The sequence below is a fragment of the Ambystoma mexicanum genome, chromosome 8 (genome assembly GCF_040938575.1).
Source record: "Ambystoma mexicanum isolate Mex_15411 chromosome 8, UKY_AmexF1_1, whole genome shotgun sequence".
Lineage (NCBI taxonomy): Eukaryota > Metazoa > Chordata > Amphibia > Caudata > Ambystomatidae > Ambystoma > Ambystoma mexicanum.
The window spans coordinates 862,784,968-862,802,285 of NC_090929.1; the positions used below are offsets into that span (position 1 = coordinate 862,784,968).

Consider the following 17,318-nt stretch of genomic DNA (forward strand, 5'->3'; position numbering starts at 1 on the left):
TCCATGTGCTGCCCTGCCCTCTGAACATGAAACGCTGATCTGAGAGGAACAGAATTGCTACAACTTTGTTCTCTCTACCGTCTCACAACTGGCAATTCAACTCGCATCGCAGATCTTGATGGTTGCAAAGAACTCTCCGAGTGTAGCATGTCATGCGTTGGGGGAGCAAAGGGGAGATGTACCTTCAAATTGCTTTTTCGGACAAAATGAAATCAAGGTCCATTTTCTAAAATCTTTTAGCTAGTAAACTATTGGATTTAGAGCATCTAGTACAAAGATATGCACGGTACCAGCAGTACACAACACATGCATACAATGGAATGCTCATCTGAAGCCTTCCATTCTGTGTTTATTTAAAAAATAAAACAAAAAAAAAAAACAGCAGAAAGGTTTGTGCCGCTAGAATAATCCTACTCATTTTAAAAAAAAGTATGCCAGAACCAGCATAGTCCCCTTCATGGCATGCAGCACGAAAAACCCACAATTTACAAGTTGTGGCAGGAAATTAAATTGTGATTGAGGGATTCATTAAGGATTTCTCTGCCATTGAAAATTCCATTTGTAAAGTCTCACTGCTTCATCCTTTAGTTACTGTGCCCAGGGAACCGTATTATGATGCTGCTTGCTGCTGATAGTTATGAACTGTGCATGATATATCTATATAAAAACTGTTAATGTATATGCAAAATACAACATTTTGTGATGAATACTATGAAATCATCGCTAATTCCCCTATAAGAATCTCCTCCCATGTGGCCAGGGGACGGCCGCCGTTACCTGATCCTGACGTGGAATTATGAGGGAGGATCACTTGGTAAGACACAGCATTCTTCACTTCATAATGAAGAAGACTTCATCATCCCTGAATGCTTGCTGGTTTGTTGTCACTTTACAAATCCCTCTCATTATTTATGAAACCCCTTCCTGCAAAACAATCTGAACAGAAAACCACTCATACCACATATACACATGTAATATCTCCTGTTTTTGTTTTAAACGCAAATCTGAAACAATGTAATTTTCAATGTACTCCACTCCCATAAAGCCTCAAGTACTGTGATGAGGAAGAAGGTGGTGTTGGGAAGAACTCCCAGGTATACCGGAGGGACACTGGAAGTCTGCGGACTCTTGGAAGGCCCAACATCCTCTCCAGCATAAACTGAGGATTCCGTCAACAGCAAGTTCAAACTGCTGTTTATTACAACAACGAAAAACAGGGATCAGCACAGGACCAGGAGAAATCCATGCACGTCGTGTTCGTTTTCCACTCACAGGCCGGTTTTACCCTAGTTTGGCGTCAGCGCCACGTCACAACTTGGGGCCCTTCTCCAAAAAACCTATTGGCCCTCCTAATTAGGTACAGAGTATTTTTCTACCTATAATGGACACTATTCATGTTATTCTACTGGCCCTTGCATGTCAGGTGGCTGACCTGGTCCATCCCCAAGTCACTAACAATGATGCAGTATGAGGGTCTTACTATTGGTTCTTGTCCGTTGCTACCCACCCCTGGGATATTGAACTGTGGTTGTCTAGAGCTGACGTCCCCAGGCCTTAGGTCTTCCAAGATTCTCATCTCTCGCATTTCCGGTGGCTGGCCTGGTCCATCCCCAAGTCACCATCTATAACAATCTTGCAATGTGAGGGTCTTACTATTGGTTCCTGTCCATTGCTACCCACCCCTAGGATATTGAACTGTGGTTGTCTAGAGCGGACGTCCACAGGCCTCGGATCTGCAAAGATTCTCAGATCTCGGTGTACCTCGTCTAGGTAAAAGAATGACTATGTGTCTGCATTGTAACTTGTGTGTACCACCTTTGTCTGAGAGTGCTATTTTGCTCGGTGCAACACTTGTCTCATATTGTAGCATATTTGTTGCAGTCTTCTGTCTGGTAGCCTGAGATTGGCTCTTTCCCAGCGCTGGTCTGCTTCGGCAGAGTCGCGTGTTCAGAGACCACGAATTTGTGCAGCTCTGAATTATGAGTTATTTGTATTTACTGCAGCTTGTGCCTTTGTCGTTTAGGGAGTGGAATGTCATCCGTATCTTGTGGCCTTGGCTGCAGGTCCTGTCTCACATGTCTTGCTCTCTGTGCACCCTCAATTCAGCTCAGCTCAACTCTTGCTGAGAGGCCTGTTGTAATTTTCCTAAAACCTTATAATGCGGTTTCTGCAGTGTCCATGCTAAACTCCATTCTACATAGGTTGGTCACACTTGGTTCTGTCATGTCCCATAAGTATTCCCGCAGTTCCATAAGGTTATTCGCATATAAGCCATCTGCAAGCTTTGCTCAGGATCTCTTGCTTCTTGCGGTTTCTGCGTTGCTGCATCTGGCTAGTGACAAAAATAATAAAAGCAATGATGGTTTGTGTATGTGTCCTCTAACTGTAGAAATGTACGATTGTGTTCTTCATGTATTAGAGTGCGTGTTTGTGTCCCGAAGTGCGGATGGCACGTGTGCTTCATGTCTAACGCAGCTGTGTCGTGGTGTCTCTAACGATGTCAGCAACATGCCTTCTTGGTGCTTTCATCGAGACTGTCAATTGAGGTGTCTTTGGTTTTGACCTGGGACTCCTCACCCATGCTGGGGTAAATTCGTGCTGCACCTGGTCTGTAGGGCTGGGTGAGGGCGTATGGCTGGCTGAGGGGTCCGGGGGGGGGTATCTCTCCACATACTTGTCAATCATTGGACCAATGGGAATCGGTCCGAAATAGAATGGGTGATTTCAGTGTTTCTTAGCCTTCTTCCACATCCTGAATTTCGTGGGAGGTGGAAGGAGTTGTAGCATTCCCCATCCCTCTTCAAATTAGTTTGTGGATTAAAGGGAACGCTAAGCTAAACGTGGAAACTAGTTATAGAGAAGAGAGATGCAGAGTGGGCAAGCAGAGAGGAAGGCTGAAGCAGAGGTACAGAAACCACTATGATGAGGGAGGCAGGCACTTCCAAGCAACCGCTTGTGAGCATAACCTACCGGAGAAACGCGAGACTGGGAGAAGCACAGCGGATGCCGTGGACTGGACCACTGAAAGGCCAGCTGCAGCACCAAAGCGTTTGGGAACGCGGTCTTGTCAAACAGCAGCATTTCTACTGGCAGGAGAGTGCAGAGCCGGCGGGAGAACTACATGGGGGGCCTGCAAAGCAGGAGAAGGCTCCCCAGAGTGGAAACTGCACCGCAGCAACATGCCACAGGTCGGAGACGCCATCGGACACCGGTGAGTCTGCCCATAGCTGTTGGGGACCCCAGGGCGACAGGCATATGAAAAACTGAAAAGTTATTTTGAATATCAACCAAGTAAAATTGAAAGACAGAATATACACAAATCCTCATATAAAAGAAGTCAATATGGGGAACATTGGAGTAAATGTCATCAGAAACAAATGAATGATAATGAAGTATTCCAGGAAGATCTACAAAACCCAGAAGGGTATTCCTGGCAAGGAAGTACACTTTTTAAGCCATTTAAAGTATATGAAAGAAAGATGCAGTGAAAAAATACCCAACAATGTTTTTCTGTGCCACAGAATGGTCAGTGTGAGGAATTGCCATCTGGCATGGGTGTAGCTTACTTTCATTAATTAATAAAATGATTCAGTAATTCGATCTCTGGAAGGGCAATCTGCTGATCAGATTCCCCTTTCACAAGCTCCATGCCAAAAGCATAGCGTCTACCTGTGACCCTCTGCATCAGTATCCTGATCTGCAGTGCCTTCTCTACCAGTGACACAGAGCAGGTTCAAGGGTCACAGATGCCCATTTTATAGCTTCAGTGACAGCCAAGACTCTGCAGTACCAGGGCTGCATTTAAGATATGCAACCTTGTACCAAAACTATGATTATTAGAAGTAGCCCATGCTGGTGGCAGGGTTTGTTTTATTTGTTTGGCGCACTGAACCCTGAGGTATCAGGGCGCAATTACATAGTTACACATGGATGATAACAAATGCAGATAAAAGCTGCGCGCAATTACAAGGTTACGCAAGGAGTGATAGCCGATACAAATACACGGTTATAAATTGGATGATAGCAAGTGTATAATTAGGTACAGACAGGTATAAAATACAACAATAATACTATAAGGTAGTTATGTGAAGGTAGCACTTTTTAAAAAAACTTTATTTATTGAGCTTAACACAATAGAAGAGTGAGCCATAAATAGAAATCAGCAGTTACAGTATTGACAAACAGTTGGTATACGGTATCAACAATCAGGCAGAGGGGTCTTTACACCAGACAACATTTGAGGCATACCAGTAACACAACAATTAATGCCATACTTCAGGTAGAAGCATTGGTAGGAGAAGGTGTGATCGATCCATCATCATCATTGGCTGAGGTAGATGAAATGTAAGAGCGAAATGGGGTCCAGATATTCCTGGGTTTGGACATTGGAGGTTGCAGGACTGCCCATGCCTCTGTGTCTGAGGCCCAGGTCACGGCATTGAGCCACTGTGAATGCGTAGGCGCATGGGGCCGTAGCCAGCATAACGGTATACAGTGTGCTGCGAGAAGCATGCAGGGCCCTGCCAACTTTTTGGAATCTCGACAAAGACCAGGAAATTCATGAAAAAGGCACTTTAGCGGGGATGGGGTAATTTCGTGGTCCACGACATCAGATATCGTGGAGCAGATATCCACCCAGAATTGAGCAAGGTAAGGGCAGGACCAAATCATATGTATATAAGTCACATCCTCATATTCACACCTGGGGCAGTGATGCGGTGTAATCGGATTGGGGTGTAGTGAAATCTGTGTAAAATTTTTAATTGAATAAGTTTGAATCTGGAATTAAATGATACATTGTGAGTACGTGCACATATACGATTCCAGCATTGATCAGTCATGTCAACTTCCATGTCCTCCGCCAAGGAGCGTTTGAGTTTATCAAATGGGGGAGTAGCTTTGGACTGTAGTAAAGTGTACAATCTGGAAACCTTCCCTCTGGGAGCATTAGCATTCAGGATTTCAGCTAATATAGGATTATCAGAGGGTATAGCAGGAAAGCTCAAATCGCTCAGAGGCCTGAGTATTGGAGCCAGATGGATGGCTTCCACTGTGAGGCTGCGGGTAGGTCTGGCCATTCTAGGACGTTACCTTTGTCGAAGAAATCTTGAATGCTTTCAAACCCTGCAGCCACCCAGTGGCATACTATAGGCGAGGGAATACAGCGGGCTCCCGAGAGGAAATTCCAGAGAGGTAAACTGGTGAGAAACGTTGGACAAGGTCCATATTTTGGATAAAGCTAGGAACATGGTGCCCACAGAATCCAGGGGGTTACATTTAAGACATGGGGGAGAAAGAACCAAATAGCAAATATCCCGCCCCTCCACCGCACGATGCTCAAGCCTAACATGTGGGGGAGGATTTGTAATGGTAAAGTAGTGTGATGCGAATTGCACCTGGGCGACCAGCCAATATCTTTCAAAGTTGGGAGCTCCAAAGCCGCCGCCATCCATGGGAGCAGTTAATGTGTCGAGTTTAAGTCGAACTTCACCGTAGTGCCATAGGAATGTGTTGCGGGTGGCATCAGTAAGTGGAAAAAGAGTTAATTTAGAACAATTTACCTGGAGTCCGGATATTTGCCCAAAGTGGATGACGTCTTCCAGGACCGGGGCAAGGTTGTGCGCTGGTGAGCGAATGAAGAGTAAGGCGCCATCTGCATATAAGAAAATAATGTCCGGCGTCCCTGACAATCTCAGACCCCGGTGTGAATTGATCTGTTGCATCCTGTCCACTAGGGGTTCTATGGCTATGGCAAAAATCAAGGGGGAAAAGGGGCAACTCTGCCTTGTGCCCCGGGCTATACGAAAGGGAGGCGAAAACCTGTCCTCAGTAAGGACCCTGGCCATCGGATTTGAATATAACAACTCGACTCAGGATCGAAAACAGGGCCCAAAATTGCATTTCTGAAGTACTTGCCAGATGTAGCTCCATGAGACTGAGTCAAAAGCCTTCTGCATGTCGAGGGTAGCCGCCACAGCCCGAGTATTGGGGTCAATTCGACTGATAATATTAAACAGCCGATGCAGGTTGAGGGAGGTAGATCTCCCAGGGATAAATCCCGACTGGTCGGGATGGATAATGAAGGACATGTAAGGGGTCAATTGCATGGCTAAAGTTTTAGCGTAAATCTTGACGTCGCAGTTAACGAGGGAGAGGGGCCGGTATGATCCGCATTGAGTGGGAGCTTTACCTTGTTTAAGTAGGACAGATATGATGACCTCGCAGAGGGAGGGAGGAAGTATGTGTCTATCTCGGGCGTAGGAATGGTGTCGACATTATAGTATAGGGATTCATAGAAAGAAAGGAACTCTGCATTAATATCCTGTGCAAGAAGGGCTAAGTAGCCATCAGAGTTCTTTATAGCCGGGATATGAGGAGAGCCTGTTTCCTGGCGGAGGAGTCTAGCCAAGACACGACCAGGCCGCTCTCCTTCCCCATATCTCCTAGCAATACAGGAAATGTCCTTTCGCGTTCTGCATGATTGCGCAACGTATCTAGTTCTGTACCAATATTGGAAAGGTTATATGGGGACTGTGACTGGGCGTATTAGGCCTCAAGGGAGGAGAGTGCCGCTTCACTCCTTGAGATGTCCCTCCGGATCACTCTGAGAATCCCAGATTCTTTGGATATGGCGATGTCCCTAATGTAGGGTTTGAACGATTCCCACAGGGTGGCTTGTGTGCTACCCAAGCCGGTAGTTAGTGCCAAATAATCATCTGTAGCAGATTCCAGGTCTGCACTAAAGGCTATGTCTGATAGTGACTGCGGCTTCATTCTCTATGATCGGGTTTCATTGTGTTCTGTACTCCAACTAAGGGAGATGGTCACCGGGAAATGGTCTGAGTGCATCCTGGGGAGGATGACATGTGTGATATTCCTAACAAGTAAGTCTGATGTAAGCCACCTATTGATCCTGGAATGTGAATCGTGTACTGAAGAATAAAAGGAGTACCTTTTGGGAATCGGGATGCACTAGTCTCCATGCATCCGAGATCGCCAATTGAGACTGAATATTTGCCTTGGAAAGTTGACCGTGCTTGCAGCCCGATCTATCCCAGTCCACGTCAAGGATCGTATTGAAATCCCCTCCCCAGTGGATCGGTACCAGGGGAAATCCGGCAAGCAGGGAAGCCAAGTGTGTATAGAACTCGGGTCATCTATGTTGGACCCATAGATGTTGAGTAGCACCACCTCTTTATTGTGTAGTAAGCCTTAGAGAAGGACATAACGCCCCAGGGGGGTCTTTGTGGGACACAATGTGATGGAAATTAATACTCTTGTGAATAGTACCTCTATTTTGAGTGGAGTAATCGGTGTAGTATCTTTGGGGGCCCCATATCTTTGCAAATCGTACGCAACCCTCAGCTAGAGCATGTGTCTCCTGTAAAAATAAGTAGCTTTACACCAGAAAATAGCAAATGTGTCCGTTGGTAAAGTACATACATCTTGGCATAATCTCGTACTCCTCTCCTTCTTTGCGTGTTAAGCATTTTTTATTATAACCCCCAACCCATTCCTCCCCCACCCAGAGCCCTCTTCCTATTAGAGTAGTGAAAACCCAACTCCCATCTAACAAAACAAAAAACAACGGCATCAATGCCTGGGGGCTTGTGCACCAGTTAGGGCGGCAATGCTACCGAGCTGGGAACAGGTTAAGGATTAACATGGTACATAACCCATGCAGCAGACAAGACAGGTGGTCAAAGAACAACAATGAGTTAAACAGTGTATGAATGGAGATACGCATTCAATGCAAGGTTTAGAATAAAGAGCACTTAACAACAAAATTTAGGGGCTTCATGGACCAGACATGTACTACATGGTGATGTACGTAGTATAGTCGAGGTAACCAGGTTAGGTATGGTCAGCTGGGAAAATACTCATCAATAAACTTTGAGGTCTCTTCCGGAATAGTAAAGAAAGAAATGTGATTTGAGTTTTCGATCCAGAGCTTTGCTGGATACAGCATAGAGTATTTAACCCCGAATTCTCGCAATCTTTTCTTGGTTGTCGGAAAGGTTTTGCGTTCCTGTTGTATGGATACTGAGAAATAATGATATAAGTGGATCCTGGAGGATCCCAGAAAGATTTCTCCTTTGGCCCTCGCTGCCCTGAGTAATCTATCTAGATCACTGTAGTTCAGAACCCTTGCAATGATGGGGCACGGGGGCGCACCCGGCTTTGGTTTCGCCATCAGGGCGCGCTCTATTGTAAATTGTGGGGAGAGTTTTGGAGAGTCGAGTAGCAAAAGTAAGGCGCGTTCAACATAGTCCTCGATGGGGCCTTTGATTCTATTTTCAGGGACCCAAATGGTGCAGAGATTGTTACGTCCTGAGCGCGATTCAAGATCCTCATTCTCCTTGACGACCTCAAGCACCTGTCTGGATAATATGGTGACCTCTGATCGGAGGACAGCTATGTCATCCTCTGCAGTACTCACCCTGCACTTGTCCTCTGTGACTTGGCTGTCCGTCTTCTCCATGTGGGCTTTGATTGATGACATGGTCCCATTTATATCATCGAGTTTAGAGTGGAGGGTTGTAAACTCTTCCTGCACGAATTCCATCATTTTCTGGGATTCAGCGGATTCAGGAGGTGCTGATGTGCTAGGCTCAGACTCTAGAGCGGCTTCAGTCAGCTTGGATGGAGCCTTTGCGAACATGTTAATGGAGCTTTGTGTTTTGCCAGCCCCTTTTTGTCATGGTTTCGGCGGGGTCCACGTTCAGCGATCAAGCTGTACAAGGGGAGCCTGGGGGGCCACACACAGTATGTGTTTCGCACGAGTTGAAGGACCGTGCTAAAGCGAGAGGCCAGGGACGAGCAGATGGAGATCTCCGGGTCCTGGGTGGTGTATTAGTCGTCAGCCAGGTTGTGGTGAGCAGACCCGAACGTGGTTTGCAGTATGCGTCGAAGTGGGCCCTGCGCAGGGGCATGGGGTTCCGAAAGGCCAGCGTGCAGATCCTGTGTAATGACTCAGAAAGCGGGATCCCAATGGGGGGGTATGTGCAGCGTTTCACAGGACGTGTGGGTTTACTCGAGGTCAGAGCCAGGGTGGTTGTGAACTGCTTAAGCGGCGGGGAAGAGGCGAACCGGCTTGTGTGCGGTGGTTAGGGTGTTGAAACAGAAATAAGGTAGTCTATGCACCAGTAGGTATCAGCAGGATTTACAAGCACATATATCCAGAGCCGCAAGGAAGAGCAATGGTATGGCACCAGCCGTTGCCGGGTAGTCTAAGCCAGTACAGTTTCATATACACAGGTGTAGCCCCACCCTGGATAGGTTGCACGAAATGGGAGCAAGGTACACTAGAAAAGGGCCAAGGGATTCAGGCAAATCCATGAAAACTCCTATACAATTTGTAGTTATAAGGTCTCCAAAGAAAAACCAGGGTCAACTGTCGAGTAACACTGGTGGTGGTAACAGAGCAAGTATTTGTCACATCAGCTGGACTCAGCTGCGTCTGACTGGACTGTGACCCCCCCACCGATCAAAGGGGAGCCACGATTCACCTGCTCCCAAGGCAGCAGTCAACTGGTGCATTTGGGAAGCGAGCAATGGGTGGTGTTAGTAGAAATTGCAGGTTATATGGCAGGAGTCCCGCCTAAGGGCTGAATATGGGAGCCAAACTGGTACAGCGCTGAAGATAGGAGCAGGATCACAGCCGCACGCCTGCGCAGTATCGGGAGGAAGGAGGGGGTGAAACCTTCAGGCATTACAGTGAATTGACAATAGGATTACATCAACCCTGACCGCTTCGTAAGGCAAGTTGGAAGTGGGGTGCCATGGATCGAAACCGCCCGCAGCAGCAATGCAGAGCAGCGGACTCACTGCAAGAACCGGAGAGACGGCGTCCTCCACGTGCGTACTCAGCGAAGTCACGCACTCCTTGTATATTCCGGGTGGTGTGGGCTCGGCTCCTTCGCCGTCAGGGCAGGCCTGGCAGCCGCGGGACCTCCGCATGCAGGAGGCGGACCCCGCTGGAACTGCGATATCTTCTAAACGGTACAGTATCACGACCAGGAATTCAGATGGCCGTTGGAGAGGATCTCGAGCTATGACCACCAGTTTTCCTGCCACAGAATTCGACGCACAGCTGCAGATATCAAGGATGTAGTCCCCCCCCCTGCCCCCCCCCCGGTGTGAAGGTAGTACTTTTAGATTGGTACGGTTAGGAGACAAATACAGCTAGGGCTGTGAATAATAACGATGAAACACAGCACATATATATATTTCTGATGTTTGTTAATCTGCTTAGAATCACATGCTGTGCATAGGTCCGAAATCCAGTGGTCACTGCGGAGTATTGCATTTTGTTTTTCGTAGTCGAAAAGGGGACGTCGACAAGGCGTGTCTGTAACACTATCCCTATAGTGACGTGCGTTGTACCCACAATCCCTCACGCGTCGAGGTCCCTCAGATTGTTTTTTTCCGCCCAGCTTATGGTCGCCTTACGCGGAGCTCCTAGAGAGACATTGCTAAACAATTACTACGGACCTCGGTCCTTAATATATCTTATTGTTAAAAATCCCTCCCCTCGACGTTAGCTGTGAAGCGGTTTCCCCGCCGAGCAAGTTTTCGACGGAGGGGAAGAGACGGAGGAGATCCTTCGGCGCTGCCGAACACGTGGCCAGGCCTCGCCGGCCAACATACAGTAGGGAGAGTGGGGGTTTCGAACTTTTTACCTTCTCGTCGAGAATGTCTTTCTTTCTCCCCTATCTTTCCCTTGGGGTTGTTATCACCAGGTTTTATTGCCTCAGCTATGGAGAGGACACCCTTTAAGTTTTGCCCACGCTGTAGGGGCAAATACACTTGGAAGGACAAGCACAAGCTCTGTAATCGTTGCTTGCCCCTCGATCATAAAGAGGACAGCTGCGCGGCCTGTAAGCTCTTGAAACCAAGAACTCTTAAAGAACGGAAAGTTAAGAGGTGGGCGGACTACGCGATGTCGAAGTCCGTTTCCTCACCCGCCGCCGCTGTTACAGAAAGTGACGAGGAGGGTGATAACTCGACGTCCGTTACGGAAGTCATCAACCCCCAGAAGGAGCGCTCGCGCTCCTCGACGTCCGTCCCCGGCCCCGACGGGCTCGGCTCACGCCCTGCTTATGGGGATGAACACCCCGGCGACAAGGACGCACACAGACCCCATAGGCCTAAGCACACAACCCACGGCTCTTCTTCGTCCAGGACGAAGGATCCACCAGCGCCGAAGGGGACGCAGGGCACTCCGGCGTCGACCTCAGACCGCAAGGGTCTGAAGCCCCACCCGCAAACGCAGCCGCGACCAGCGATTGGGCTTTTATCTAATACGGGCGCTACCCCAAAAACATCCGACGTAACGCTCCATAGAGCGGCCGTCGAAAAACAACGCGCAACGCAGGCAACGCCGACTCCAGAACCCTCGACTGACGAACTCGTCGTCGAGAGTCTGGCAAGAATTGTTTCCGAGGACAAACGTAAGCGGACGACTAAACAGACGTCGAATACCGCACCCAAGGATATAGAAACGCCGAAAAAGCACAAGAGTAGCCAGGAACTGCCCCATCCATCTAAAGGCACTTCTGAACTACCGGAGGGCTTTTCTGAGGGCGACGGAAACCTTTCGTCGACGATGTGGGAGTGTTCGAAGCGTTTTGAAGCCGAAAACACTGATTTCCCCCCTCTAGACTATTCAGGGGTTCCCCATGAGACCCTGGAAAGACTCCATTCTTGTATGGAAAAGATGGAGAGGTTTTTGGGTAGCCAAAACCCACCCCCACCCAAAAGACCAAGAGAATGGACCCAGGAGGACCCTAGGGTCAAGATTCCTAGGCTGTTTACCCCTTCTTCAGATGCTTATAACCTCACTGAAGAGGAGCAATACCTCCAGGAAGAGGAGTGTTTAGGTGGAGAGGAAGAACTTGAGGAGGAGAGGTTTGAGGAAGACCCTTACACTAGTGCAGGGGCTTTGGAAGAAGATACAGCTGCCTCACAGCCCTGGCACTCCCCATCAGTGCAGCCTTGGCAATCCCCATCAGTGCACTCAGACCCTGATGTCTTTCATCCTTCTCCTCCCAAGGACTCACCTATTGGGAACACCTCCCCCATAGATGACCAGCCTTCACTTAATGCACTGTTGCGCAAGGCAGCAGCGCATTTTGAAATAGACACAAGGGAGACCCTTCCGGACATAGACTTTGTAGAGAAGGTTATTAAAGAAAAAGCCCCGGTCAGCCAGTCCATTCCGCTCCTGGCTTCTATAAAGAGAAGAATAACTCCTTCCCTTTCCAACCCGGCCTTAGTCAGAGGGGTCAACCCTCGTATAGAAAAGCTCTTCAGCCCTTCGTCTTCTGACCCTTTGTACATCAGGGGACATTCTATCCCGGACTCTCTTGTAGTGACTAACACAAGAAAAAGAGCAGGGGTACCACTATCTACTAGTGAGGCACCACCTGACAAAGAGGGCAAGAAGCTCTATGCACTTGGGAAGAGAATCACGACATCCGCCGCCTTCTCAACCAGGATCGCGAATAACAATTCCCTACTAGCTAGCTACGCAGATGCACAGTGGAGCAAGCTGCGCAGCGAAGCAGAGGACGCACCAGAACCCCTGCGTTCACGCCTGTTGGCTACTATATCAGAGGGAACTCTTGTAAACCAGGGCATCGTAAAAAACTCCTTAGATGCCGCAGAGACAGCTGGCCGCTCCCTGGTTCAGGGAATACTTCTCAAACGCCATGTCTGGCTGCGCAATTCGGGATTTAAGCCAGAAACCCAGGCTTCCCTAATAAATAAGCCCATAGAGCAAACACATCTGTTTGGGAAAGCAGTTGATGAGGCCCTAGAACATGCGAAAAAGGAGTTTGATACCATCAAGACTCTTGACCAAATTTCTAGGCCACCTAACAGACGCAGCTATGGCAATAGACGCTCCTTTCGTGGCCAACGCCAGCAGCAAAGCCAACAACAATTTTACTCTGCTACCAACTGGCCCTCTAACCAAAGCACCCAGTTCAGTCAAAGAGGCCAACGTCGTGGCAAAGGAAGAGGGCGCGGCTCCAGTCCAAAAGGCCCCACGCCCAATACCAACAAATGACCCAAAGATTCGGGTCCCCTCCCATGCATCACCGGTCGGGGGCCGGCTAACATCGTTCCTTTCAGCATGGGAGGGAATAACGTCAGACCGCTGGGTATTATCCACCATAGCCCACGGATACTGCATCGAATTCAACGGTTCCCCGAAATACAGACCCCCACGGAACCGACGCATGACACCGGAACACCTCACTATTCTTCTTCAAGAAGTAGAAGAGCTACTGAAAAAAGAAGCGATAGAGGCTATCCCCCTATCTCAGGTAACAGAAGGTATTTATTCAGTGTACTTCCTTGTACACAAAAAGGACTTAACCATGCGCCCTGTATTAGATCTGCGCCCAGCGAACAACTTTGTCAAACCCCAAAAGTTTTGTATGGTGACCTTGCAGGAAGTAATCCCACTGTTATCACAGGGGGATTACATGACAACACTAGACATGAAAGATGCATACTTTCATATTTTAATGTTGCCAGCGCACAGAAAATACCTCAGGTTCAAGATAGAGAACAAACACTATCAGTTCAGAGTACTACCCTTCGGGATAGCATCTGCACCAAGGGTATTTACGAAAGTACTGGCAGTGGCAGCGGCCCACCTGCGCAGATTATCCATCCCGGTTTACCCGTACCTCGACGACTGGCTCATAACAGGGGATTCTTACGAAACATGCTTCTCCAATACCCAAAGGACCGTAGACCTTTTGTCCCAACTGGGCTTCTCCATCAACGAAAAGAAGTCCAGCTTAGACCCCAGCCAAATCAAACAATTCCTAGGGGCTCTAATTCGAACAAAGGACGGCCTCGTCTTCCCCTCCAACGAGAGGGTCCAAAACATGCTGTTTCAGATCCCCCAATATGTGGCAGGTCGAGAGGTGACGGTACGCAAAGCAATGCGCTTGCTAGGGATGATGGCGTCATGTATTTATTTGGTACCTCACGCGCGCCTGCGCCCAATGCAAGAGTGGCTCTACAGCCAGTGGTGTCAGGCCAGCGGACAATGGGACGATCTGGTGGTAGTCTCGCAGGCCTTGGTTCTCTCGCTACGGTGGTGGACAAAGGAAAACCTGTTATTAGGGAAAACTTTTGCCACACCCGCAGTGGAAGCCACTCTAACCACAGACGCATCCCTTACAGGATGGGGGGGCTCACCTATCCCATCAGACTGCTCACGGAGTGTGGACTCCGAGCTTAGCATCCAAGCATATAAACCTGCTGGAACTATTAGCAGTGTTCAAAGCACTGAAAGCCTTTCAGGAACACTTACAAGGAAAGACAGTGATGGTCCTCACAGACAGCACCACAGCCATGCACTATCTCAACAAGCAAGGGGGCACTCACTCTCCAGGACTGTCCAAGCTGTCCCAGAATATATGGAAGTGGGCTCTCAAACACAACATGTTCCTACTATCACAACATGTACCAGGGGAACTCAATCTGCTAGCAGACAAACTCAGCAGAGACTTCCCCCTACCCAAAGAGTACGAATGGCAATTACACGAAAACATTGTCTTAGACGTCTTCACGCAATGGGGTTTCCCGGAAATAGACCTGTTCGCAACCCTGGAGAACTCACAATGCCAAAGTTACGCCTCCAGGTACCCACAAAACCAGTCCAAGGGGAACGGTCTGTTGATTCAATGGTCAGGGAAATTTGTTTACGCCTTTCCCCCGACTCCCCTCCTCAACAATGTGGTGCACAAGATGCACCAAGAGCAGGTTACCATGATACTAGTAGCCCCAATGTGGGCCCGGCAGCCATGGTTCGCTCACTTGATGGAGATGTCCCTATCCCCCCCAATGAAACTTCCCTGCCCGTACAACATGCTGTCACAAGACAAGGGCAGGACACTGCATCCATGCCCTCAGACCATGAACTTAGCAGCTTGGCTCCTGAGATCATAGAATTTGGACATTTACATCTCCCTCAGAGATGTATGGACATCCTCGGGGAAGCCAGAAAACCTAATACTCGCCACTGCTACTCTAGCAAGTGGAAAAGATTTGTCATCTGGTGTAGAAGTAAGAATATCAACCCGGTTGACTGCTCTGCCACTGACATTATTCTGTACTTGACCCATTTACTGGATTCAGGTCTAGTGTTTAATTCCATTAATGTCCACCTAGCGGCACTTTCTGCATACACCACTTCCCAACTTAAAGTGTCGTGGTGGAAGATACCAGTTATCAAAGCCTTTATGGAAGGGGTAAAAAGAATACACCCCCCGATAGCTAACCCAGCTCCCGGATGGGACTTAAACGTGGTACTTTCTAGACTCATGGGCACTCCTTTCGAACCCATGCACAAGGCAACTCTTAAATACCTCACTCTTAAGACTGCTTTCCTAATAGCTATCACATCCATTAGGAGAGTAAGTGAACTACAGGCTCTTTCTGTACTAGACCCCTTCGTATCAGTTCACAAAGATAAGGTGGTTCTTCGCACACACCCAAGGTTTGCATCAAAATTCATCTCAAAATTTCATGTAAACCAATCTATAGAACTACCAACGTTCTTTCAAAACCCTTCCAGCTTGGGAGAAAAAAGTCTGCATACACTAGATGTACGCAGAGCTGTCATGTTCTACATGGAAAGAACCAGATCACTGAGAAAGACTAATCAGTTTTGTCTCGGTGGCAGCAGGAAGAGAAGGAGATGCAGTCTCTAAGTCCACTATATCTAGATGGATTGTACAATGCATCACTCTCTGTTACACTCTTGCTAAGAGAGAACTACCCTTCAAGCCAAGAGCACATTCCACTCGAGGCACGGGGGCTTCCATAGCATTCATTGCAAATGTTCCCCTTGAGTCCATCTGCAAAGCGGCTACCTGGAGTTCTGTGCACACCTTTACAAAACACTACTGTCTAGATGCACACTCTAGATCTGACTCCCAGGTAGGACAGGCAGTATTAAGACATCTTTTCTCTACTGTTCCTTCTCATAACCCACCGCCAACTCCGGGTACTGCTCGCTAGTCTATGCACAGCATGTGATTCTAAGCAGATTAACAAACATCAGAAGACAATGCATTACTTACCGTAAAAGCATTTCTGATGGTTGTACCTGCTTACATTCACATGCGCCCGCCCTTCCTCCCCGCTCGGATGGAAGGAACATAGACATCCTCTACTATATTTCTCTCTTTTCTGTACTCACTCACGTCTAGAAGGCTCCCTCAGGGCAGAAAAATACAAACAGAGGGACCTCGACGCGTGATGGATTGTGGGTACAACGCACGTCACTATAGGGATAGTGTTACAGACACGCCTTGTCGACGTCCCCTTTTCGACTACGAAAAACAAAATGCAATACTCCGCAGTGACCACTGGATGTCGGACCTATGCACAGCATGTGAATCTAAGCAGATACAACCATCAGAAATGCTTTTACGGTAAGTAATGCATTGTCATATAGTTACATGAAGGTCGTGTCAAGGCAAGTTCTGGAAGGACTAAACGCCCTGCGAGATGAGCCATTATTTAGTACCTTTTCTGAATCTTAGGTAGGAGGGTTTTGATCTTAAAGATACTGGTAGGGTGTTCCACAGTTTGGCTGCGAGAACAGGAAAACTACTTCCTCCTGATTTTATTAAGGCTAAATCTAGGAACCTTTAGGTAGTGAGAGGGAACTGTTCAAGTGGGGCATTCAGAGGTGTTTTTGGTGAAGATGTCAGGCAGGTATTTGGGGGCTGAGTTGTGTAGACATTTGTGGGTAAGTGTAAGTGACTTTAATTTAATTCTGTCGTTGACTGAGAGCCAGTTCAAATTCTGATAGGCAGCTGAGATGTGCTGTGTTCTAGGGATTTTTAACACAGTTCTTAAAGGATTATTTTGCATAATTTCCAGTTTTATTACATTACATTACATTTATAGTGCGCGCTATTGACCCTCAGGCATAAAGGCGCTAATCAAACAAGTATTTTACAACAAATAGGGCACCTGACAATTCATCCTCATAAGAAAAAAAAGGGGGGCAGACTGATATATGCCACTTCGTAAACAAGCTATCCATATTCGGTCATAGCGAGTAGATTTCTTATATTAGATTAGGCAAAGAGATGTGTTTTGAGTTCTTTATTAAAAACTTGCAAAGACTTCTGGTGCCTTAATCGGTCTGGAAGTTTATTCAAGAGGGAAGGAGCCCTAACATTGAAAGCCCCGTTTTCTGCCTTTGCAGTCCTGCATCTGGGCTGCACAATCAAATTTTGTGTTCCTGATCTAAGGGAGCGCAGGTTAGATTTCTCTAT

General features: G+C 47.8%; 1 protein-coding gene across 11 annotated transcripts in view; it reads left to right on the plus strand.

Annotated features, from left to right (window-relative positions):
- CCSER2 (coiled-coil serine rich protein 2) overlaps positions 1 to 17,318 on the plus strand; it is a 1,037,685-nt gene that overhangs the window by 418,593 nt on the left and 601,774 nt on the right. The window lies entirely within an intron of this gene.